The sequence below is a fragment of the Tamandua tetradactyla genome, chromosome 7 (assembly GCF_023851605.1).
Source record: "Tamandua tetradactyla isolate mTamTet1 chromosome 7, mTamTet1.pri, whole genome shotgun sequence".
Lineage (NCBI taxonomy): Eukaryota > Metazoa > Chordata > Mammalia > Pilosa > Myrmecophagidae > Tamandua > Tamandua tetradactyla.
In genome coordinates, this window is record NC_135333.1 from 61952851 (window position 1) to 61962964 (window position 10114).

At 45.6% G+C, this 10114-nt stretch overlaps 1 protein-coding gene and 1 long non-coding RNA gene across 7 annotated transcripts in view; both read right to left on the reverse strand.

Annotated features, from left to right (window-relative positions):
- CACNA1C (calcium voltage-gated channel subunit alpha1 C) overlaps positions 1-10114 on the reverse strand; it is a 739906-nt gene that overhangs the window by 451519 nt on the left and 278273 nt on the right. The window lies entirely within an intron of this gene.
- The window catches only part of LOC143691312 (uncharacterized), a 30820-nt gene continuing 29952 nt past the window's right edge, over positions 9247-10114 (reverse strand). For all 5 annotated transcript variants that reach the window (XR_013179460.1, XR_013179458.1, XR_013179459.1 and 2 more), the window contains one exon: positions 9247-9495. This is a non-coding gene — a long non-coding RNA (uncharacterized LOC143691312). The remainder of the gene's footprint in view (positions 9496-10114) is intronic.

The following is a 10114-nucleotide window of genomic DNA, read 5'->3' on the forward strand; positions in this document are numbered from 1 at the left end:
GGTGAAGCTCTGTTACCAAACTGATAATAAACAAACTTCTGCTTCTCAGAGATTTTTGGATTTTAGAATTGCAGAGAAGAATTGTGGAACTCAACCAAGGGCAAGGGGGGACAATAGAACTGTTGCCTTCAGGAGGAACAGTGGAAAGAGTATAAGCTCAGACATGTTATATATACTCTCTTGGAGCCTTGGTTGCCTCCTCTGTGAGAAACCTGATGAGGAGAGCTTTATAAAGCATCCGGAAAGTTCTTCGCCGAGGATATCTCCCCTTGAATGTCGAGTCGGTGAAAACTTAAAACACTGGGCGGCTGAGGACACAAGTGCTGACAGATCCTATAGAGAGGGGAATTGAGCTGGGAACGGCTCATTTCAGAAGCTTCGTAGAAGGGTTGGGTTCAGACCCAGTCCTTCTGCTTCACTGTTGTTTCCACAGTAGGAACATCATCCTTAATTGAGGCGCATCCTTAAAGTAGGTGAAATCCCCAAACAACACATCTTCCATTAGACGTCCCAAATGGCATGGGCCCCTCTGCCTCATTTGCCTTCTTTCAATACTTTCCTAAGACACATTCCTTTTGAAAAGAGAACCTCAAATGCACACACACAATTAGGCAATCATTCCAGCAGTGGAATTGAGTTTACAGCCCATGAGGGAAATCCAGCGGGGATGTCAGGATGAAAAGGCAAGATAAAGGCCTAGGACGTGATGGATCTGGGTTTCCAGTTTACTCTGTTTGTTTTTCTGTTGATAAAAGTAAAGTCTTTCCTCCAGTGTCCACTGTGAAGAGTTCCCTTTTGCATAAATGAACCTAATCCCCCTGTTTATTAATTTAAACTTGACATTTACAGCCCCAAGTGCTTCACTAGCATTAACCAAGAATCCTCAGCACATTTTTGTGGCGGGGGGAGTTCAGCGTCCAACAGCTAAACAAGAGCATGGTGCAGGCGAGAGCTGGCAGGACTCTGCTCTGAGGAGGTGGACAGAACCCACGGGGCTGGTCCATGGCTTATACTTTACTGGTCGGATGCACCCACATTCTTCAAACACTTCCACCCACTCCTAACCTGAGGAGGGAGTGTGACAGTGGGGATGAAGTGGTTAACAGGAGACTCATGCAGCACCCCCTGGGTCTTGAGGTAGCTCCAGGGGGAGGTGGCTGTGCTCAAAGGTCTTGCCCAGGTACAGCCCCGGCTGCCAACCCTGCACACGAGGAGGGAAAGATGAGGTCTTGCTTTCACCTGGGGGTTCCCAGGTCCCCTTTAGGAAATGCCCTTCCCCGCCTGGTGAGAGAGCACAGACTTGGGGCGCCAAGAGCTGCAATAATGGGTCAACAGTGTATTCCTGGGCTGGGGGTTTTGAGCACAGCAGGGAGCTAGCACTCTGCAAAGCCCACTGCGGGGACCCAGAGCCCCCCTCACAGTACAGTTAATAAAGGCGGTAGCTAAAAGAGTCTTGGAGCAGGAGCCTGAGTGCAGACCCGGGAGAAAGGCCCTAACAGAAGTGTCAGGGCAAAGAGCAGCCAGGGATGGGCCCCAGGGGTGGGTGGAACCTCCCGGAGGAGCTGTCCAGAGATGATGCCCGTAATCACCCCCAGATGAGGGTTTTCGCCAGCTCCTTAATAAAGAGGACCTGGAATTTTGACTCATTACTCAGCTGCACATTCAGCTTAACCTTGGCTTTAAGTCTAAGTAATTTGAAAAGAATTCTCTTCCCATTATGTAGGCCTAGTCATCCTCAGCTTGTTTTTATTGTCTTCATAAAATCCCAAGTTAAAAGGATCTTCCAGATACTGCTAGAATGGAGATATTGGATTGAGTGAACCCAACTGACAATCACAGTGAAGTGCCCAGCAACTGGACCAGAGAAACTGCCCAAGTATGAGCTCGGCATGTGAGTCCCTGTTCTGGGCCAGGCACTGTGCCAGGTGTATTAACGTACATTATTTTATTTAGCTTTCCTAACTATCACACAAGTTAGGTACTATTACCCCCATTTTAGAGGTGAAAAAACTGACACTTAGCAAAGTTAAATTGATCCATGACCAGAAATTCATCAAACTCAGATCTGACTCCAAATACCATTTCCCTCCCACCCCCAACTTTGGTGTCCTCGGGTGGTGGTGAGCATCTTGCTCAGGCTTCAGCGCATGCTCAGTGACGACAGGCAGATCATGAACTGCAGGTTTAAAACTGCAGTCGCCAGGCCCCTGATTGTCCACAGACACAGCCCAGCCCTTGGTTTCAAGTTACGGTTCTCTTTCAGCTAACACTGTCACTTTCCTTTGACTCAATTTATCAGCCATCAGTTACCAAATACCTCCTCTGGGCCCCACTTCTCTGCAAAAGACCTCATCCTTGCCCCCCGGGACTCACGAGCTGCTTAGAGAGACCAGAGCATCATCCATCAGGAAAACAGAAATTAGTCACGATGGTGGCTACAGAAATGTTAAACCATGCAGAGATGTATGCCACTTGCCGTATCAGAAATAACCCACTTAATATTAAGCTCTTTAGTCCTTCTTAAATACCCATTTAGTGCTTAATAGCTTACCAGGATAGAAGATCTCATTCAATCCAAAAGTTAAAAAAAAACACCAAACAACGTAGAAGACAAAAGACCCCAGCCCTGGGGTCATCTCTACAATCTGTGTGATCTTAGATAAGTTACTCAACCTCTCTGAGCTTTAGTTCTTGCCTCTTAAATTAAGAAAATATTACTTTCCTAGCCTACTGCAAAGGGACCTTTTAAGGATCACATGAAATCATGCCCATGAAAGCACCTTGAAATTCTAAGCCAAACAACCATGCAATAGGATATTATTAGACAGAAAATATTATTACTATCATTACAGATGAAGAAATTGAGGTCACCAGCAGATTCAGAACTAGAGAGCAAGTCTTGTGATTCTCTGGACAATGGTTTTTCTACTGGATGGTGGAAGCTACATGCCAGGAGCAGTTGAGAAGGGAAAGATCCACTGGGGCTCCAGTGATCTGGAAAGAATACCTGAAGCAGAGGTCAAACACCAAAGGCCAGAGGGCCAATGGGACCCAGAAATGGGTTTTGTTTGGCAGGCATAGGGGCTTAAAAAGAAAAACATTTTTTGAGCCAACATTTAAGAAGCAGATTACACATAAAATCCAGATTTCTTATCTTGAAAAGTAAGAGCTCCTAAACAACTGGCACCCATTCCCTCATGGTGATTATCTGTTAGAGCATCCACCTAAGGGAACAGGTGTTCTCCCGTTTGCCACAGACCCCCCCATCCCCTACTGTTGCTCCAACATGGAAGCCAGGTGTTGTAGCTATTTATTATCAATCTTATATTGTTGTTTTCATCAAGGGAACTGGGAATGAGCATACTGCTGGGGGAAAGTGAAGACTTCCCGTACCTGGCCCACTTCACTCAGGGTACCCTTCTCTGCCTAGTACCAGTGGACACTTGAGTTTGCGTCCTCTGACCAGAAGGACAAACAGAATCCCAGGAGGAAGGGTGAACAGGACTGTAGCAAGAGCAAAGCATGGCTGGGAAAAACAGGCATGGGAATGCAGAGGACTGTGGGGAAACAGGCTGACTGGAAAGAGGGGGTATGCGGATGGGGGAGGGGCAGGCGGAGGAGTGGAAAGGAGTTTGGATGGAGGAGTGAGGCTGCATTACAGAGAGAGGATTCTGAGTGATGGTGACAGTGGGAAAGGGGGCAAGGCATGGCAATACTACCTTGGGGTACAGAGAAGATGGAAATGCAGAGGGTTGAGAACTTGGAAAAATACTTGGTAAATGAATTTATTCATTCAACAAAATCATATTGTGCACCCACTGGGTGCCAGGTATTGATCACTGGAAATACAGCAGGGCATCAAAGAAGGCAAAAATCCCTGCTTTCACGGCATATACAACCAGGAGGGGAGGGTCCTTCCACAGAGTCCCCGTTGACGATTCCACTCCGTTCACCAAGAGCCTTGGATTGGTGTCTCTGAACAAGGCGGGACAGAAACATGACAGAGTTGTTCACTCCCCTCAGGATTGCTGAGCAGGGAGAAGGGAGATGAGGTTAAAAAACAATCCAACTGCCACTGCCTAGCCCATGAAAGCACAAAGCAACTCAAAACCCCATTCATTAATCTTCTTAAGACACCGGATGAACTTCGGCATTAGAACATATGCAGCAGGTCCTGTCATTCCTTTGACCTATTTTTCCAGGCTTCTCACACCTGTGATTGATCACATATACATTTCCACACAAAAGCGCTCTCTTCTGCTCACCCACTCTCTAGCACCGTATGCACGCATGCACACACACACACACACACAAGCACGCAAACCCCTTTAAGCTTTTTCAGGAGAGGTCACCTTGACAACAAATGATTTCATGCAAAGAGTACTCTGCATTTCGAAAAAGTGGGAAACACACAAGCACAGCTCATGGCACCTCATGACAACTCTTTCAGTTCCATGGGTGGAGGAGGCAGAAGAAGGAATTATTGGGGCAAATCGGGAAATGCATGACAGTACTTTGGTATGAAGTGAATATATGATAAACATTCTCTTCCACGGAAGGGTGGACAAGAGGAATACAGAGAGGAGAAATGTCCCTAATCTTTCTATCTGTGAGTACACATCCACTAAGTACGTCCACCAGGGGTTCCTTCTCATCCAAACACTCTATTTGTCTTACTCATCAGCCAGCAGTAATCACTGCAAAGCTGAGAAGGGTAAGTAGTGAAGGGGGGTGGGGATTAATTGAGGCTGGCTACTGAAGGAAGTGAGGGAAGAAGACACAAAGGCATTACAGGTTCATTCATTCCATAAATATTTACTATGTTCTGGGCATTATGTTGGCCACAAAGGCTCTTGGGGCAGTACAGAGGTGGAAAGGGGTGGTCAAGGGTCAGAGGCTGAACATATAAGATGGCAGCCTGATAGAGCAGGACAGAGAATGGGAGGGACAGAAGGTGGAGGAGCTAAAATGATTAGAGGCAGCAGGCAAGGGGGTGGGGTCTGCAGATGAACGAACAGGGAAGTGATTGCAGGAAGAGCTATTGCAGCCATCAATGGGAGAGTGAGAATCAACTGAGAAGTGTGTGTGCACAGGCGTGTGGTTGGTGGGTGATGGACACAGGGAGAGGCAAAAAGAAATGACATGGCATAACGGAGTTGGGGACACGTGGATTTGAACTCTAGCTCTTCTACAGGACCTTGAACAAGTTATTTAATTCTAAGCTTCCGTTGTCTCATATTGCAAAACTGGGGATGATGCTATTTGCCTCAGAGAATTTCTAATGAAGGTTAAATGACACAGGTGACGGCACACAGCCAGCCCAGCACTCAGGACGTGGGAGATCAGTAGTAAATGCTGTCCTTCTCGCCTTGCTCCTTTGCTCCACGACACGTGAGAGGGAGGACGCAGGGCTCCTGAGCCACTTGCAAGTCAGAAATAGAGCTGCATGGGAACCTTCCAAAGAAGTGTCTCTCTTCTTCCTACCCCTACCACCTCATGTCATTAAGAGGAGCACAGCAGAGACTGGTTGTGTGCACTATGTCCCTCTACAGCATGATTTAAAAAATACTCAAACCCCCTTCGATGGTCACTGCATTCAGGTAGAGACAGGCTTCCACAGTAACTTTCTGATGAAATGCAAATGTATCCCTTAGCAGGAATCCCACACCGGCCAAAGCACTAAGACAGTGGGATCAGGGGATGCTCAGTTTAATTACCGCCTGACCTTGGAAATCCAGGTCCCATGAAGCACTGACACAAAGGAGAACAAATTTCAGACAAGAGCCACTGACTGAGGGGGCAGCCTGGATGAATGCGACTGAGGAGGGGCTGGGCTGCCAGAGGTCAGGGGGAAAAGATGTGACGAATTTAATCGTGTCCCCGACAAACAGGTCGTGTCCCCGACCTGTTCAGGTCGTCGTGCCCAGTGCTGTGGGTGCAGACCCATCTGTAAGTAGGATCTCTGAAGGCACTGTTAGTTGGGACCACCTGAATCAGGGTGGGCCTTAATCCCGCATGACTGGAGTCCATCTAAGCAGAGGAAATTTCAACACAGTAGGCAGAGATAGACGGGGAGAGAGACGCCCACGCGATGGAGGCAGAGACTGAGCAGTGGATTTTCAGAAAGCCACCCCAGAATGCTACAAATTTCAGAGAAGGCATGGCCCTGCCGACACCTCGGTTTTGGATGTGTAGCCTCCAGAACTGTGAGGTCATAAATTCTTGTTGTTTAAGCCAACCGGTGTGTGGTATTGTTATAACAGCCCTGGCCGACTAAGGACAGGGTTAAGGAAAATGATAAAAGAGAGCGGAAAGGGAGGGAACGAGAAGGCCAAACATGGGTGTTGGAAGGCATCTCGTTCTTTTGATCAATATCCTTCAGTGTCTGCCCTGTGCAAGGGTCAGTTCCAGATGATTTGTGAGGACACAGGTACCAGAGTTCTGCTACTGGCCTCCAGGCTCTTCCTAAGTGTGTTGTCCTTTCAGGAGCCATTCCAGTGGGGCTGGGGGCTTTCACCTGAGTGCTTAGGCCATCAAACCACTTACCCATCACAGGCTGGGTCCGTGGTTTGTTTTTTGCTTCAGTAAAGTTGCAGATATTTCCTCACATATCATAGCTACCCCTGGAAGATTTCTAAAATGCAATCCAAGTTCTTCTTTAATATCCCTACTTGTCAGGGCTGCTTAGTTTCATGATGGCAAGAACTGTCTTTTTTTTTTTTTTATATAGGAGAAATTTTCTACAACCACCACCCTTTTTTTTTTTAAGGGGGTGGTGCATGGTCTGGGAATCAAATCTGGGTGTCCTGCATGGAAGGTGAGCATTCTATCACTAAACCACCTGTGCACCCACCATCCACTTTTTTTTTTTTTTTTTTTAGATGGGCAGGCACCAGGAATTGAACCTGGGTCTCCAGCATGGCAGGCAAGAACTCTGTCTGCAGAGCCACCGTGACCTGCCACACACACCCACCCCCCACATTTAATACCAACTTTTAATAACAAGAAAGCCAAAAACCAGAGGGAAAATCCAGTGTGTCAGTAGATGTGTTCGCAGTTTCACTGCTTCTTTGAAGACTATAGCGCAGGCAGGGCAGAGCTATCAGCCCGTGCTATTTGTGTTTCATGTAATAATGCCCTAATGATTCAATTAGCATTGATTCTTCAGCGGCAGTAATATTTTCTGACTGATCCAGTAATTTAGCTCTCACTGTTGATTGATACAATTCCTCTGAGTAATAAAGCAGTTTGAAAGAAGTTTAATTCTTCACAAATCGCTTTTTAAAATATTTTAATTTTTAACTTTATTTTCATTTTCCATTTCTTTACCTCCTTGAGAATACCCTGGAAGTCCCCCACAAGGGTCCTACCGCATTGGTCATTCCGGGACCAGGTCCCTCCTGCCCCTTGTCTGGGGATCTCAGCCTTCACCGTCCCCTGCAGATGGTTCTGTGGCTCCAGCCAGAGGAACAGATGGGACACAACCGCTGAGCCTCCATGAAAGGTACCCGGATACAAAGCCTCTGTGGGAACAGCCCAGGCAAAAGCCACGGAAGCAAGCTTTCGGAAAACCTACCCTGGTAACACCGCTAAAATTGGAAAGGAGGCAGGGTGTGTAGGGGGCAGAGTGGGTGGTTGGTGGGAGAGGAGGGACAGTCACAAACAGGGAAGGGAACGAAGACAGATTGTTGTAATAGAATTGTCTTCCTGTTAAAAACTGGGCCTCCCCGAAAAAGAGTTAAAAATCTCTAGCTGATGAGAAAAAACCCTGGGAAAGAATGGCTTTTATGACGTCAGGGAGGTCTGTGACAAATGACCCCTCAGCAGGCTCCATGGTAACTCAGTCTGATGCTATTTCCAAGGCCATAACCTCCAGCAGGGTTCCAGCTGTGGCTTCCACAAGAGCGTTTTCCAGGATGAAATATGTGTACACCACACAGCATGGCGAAAGTATGAGTGGATGGAAAGCCTGAGGAGCTGGGAGAGCTATGTTGTCTCAACCCAGCCGTTCCGCAGGGACTAATAAACCACCACAATGGCCAATGTGGCCTGATGGTTGGAACTAAACTTCACTGTCTATAGACAATTTCCCCTCTAAACTGTTCTACTGACATTTCTCTGCCAACTCTAATGTGAACATCTTGACTATCCACACAGATCCTTCTTCCTTGCTGCAATTATACCTTCCCAGTCAGGCAACTGTCATAGTATCAGAAGCAATAATTCAATTTCAAGAATTTACTACGTATCAGGCATGATGTTAGCTAAATGGTTCATATATATTATTTAATCCTCTGGAATAAGTATTATTCCCACTTTACAAATGAACAAACTTACGCTTTACAGTGGTTAAGCAATTTGGTCAAAACATTTAATAAGTTGAAGAGCTAAGTTAGTCAACATTAAAAACCTTGACCTCCAGAACAAGGGTTTGGGGTTCCAAAATCTCTTTGGATCATCAACTCCCATATTTCAGCCAAGTCAGGGATCTTTACCTCTCTACTTCCTGTAGGATAATGCTCATATTCTTCTTCTCAAAGAAGACAAACATTCTCTCTGGACATAAGTGACCTTCCACCCAAAGGACCAAGTGATCCAGATTCCCTCCCCACTCCGAGAGAACAACCAATCGCTTCTGTCCACAGAGCACTTCAAGGATCAATACCAAAGCCCTTTATCTACTTGACCCTTGAGGCTCTACCAGAGCGACTTGTCACACCGACTGACTGCCTTCTCATTTTTTTCAATAAGAGTCTATGTGATTTTGGTGGGATGTCGACCTTAGCTCCCACTTCCCAAACCTTCACCATCATGGTGGCCAGATAACAGATGGTGGGAAATCTCTGGATCTGTAGCCCGAAAATGAAATTCAAGGGGAAGATGAGAAGACATACTGCCTGGTCAGGCCCCAGTTCTTTCTAAATAAAGTAAAAGAGTTTGGAAATCTTTGCCTGCATTTGGTTCAATACAATTCTTTCTGTGAGAAGATCATGTATAGTCAATTAGTTATCTAGTTATTCCCTGACAGGAAATACTTCTTGGTTTATACATACATCATGTTTACTATCTGTATTGATCACCCTGAGCAAAAGTGCTTCTTCTGTGTAATAATTTCTTGGTTTCATGGGCATCAGCCTTGCTCCCCAACCTCTATCTGCTTTGATGATGACAACTGGAACAGAGTCTGGAGCCAGTAGTATAGTTTGGCTTTTAAATAAACCTAAATAAAAGAACACAAATAGTATCAGCAGTCAAAATCGCTTTTATTAATTTCAGATTTTCAGTATTAGAACCAATCATCATCTTTTTTATACCATTTAAAATGTTTTGGGGGTAGGTATATAAGAGCAGAGTTTAGGGGAGCAGAGGGAAGCAGTGTAGGTCTTAATTTAGACTGACAGCAAATTTGTTAATTAATGTTCTATCAGTGATGCTCTTTCTGGAAGTTTTGCTCAGCAGTTAAAAGTGCTCCCAGCCGAAGTTGGTTTCTTCAAGCTTCAATATAAAAATGAAGAGTAAGACAAGTGAGGTTAAAATTATTGTCATTGTCAGTACACAATTCTTCCTCAGGTCAAATCTTCATAAAGCAACATCATTAAAAATGAGATTCCACAGGAGGCAGGAAGGCCTGTAATTCCTTCTCTGTTGGTAATGTTTCAAAAGAGGTGAACCATTGACCAATGGGAACTGATCACCCAATGTCTTCTTAGAGACTCAACACAACCCTCCAAAGTGTTTCCATATATGAAAGGTGCCTGATAAGAAGTCATGTGGTCAAGCTAATGCAATTTAGTTCATTTTTTCTATTAAACAGAAAGCAGCATTTCCATTCAATTGGGTCATTTTGGTTACTTTTTTCTCAGCTCCATCAAACATTAGGTCACCTCACGGGTCATAATGGAGAAGTACAGAGTGCTTCTCTGATGATGTCATGCAAATGAGATGGACAAAGTGAACCCAAACCATTGTCCACTAAGGAATGGAGGCCATGGACAGAGCAGAAAGGAAAGAGAGGAAGAGAGGAGACTCTTCCAATAACAGAAGCTAGATTTTGCTTTAACATATGAAATAAAAACTTGATAAAGAAAGCCACACTTTCACTGGTTCCACTCAC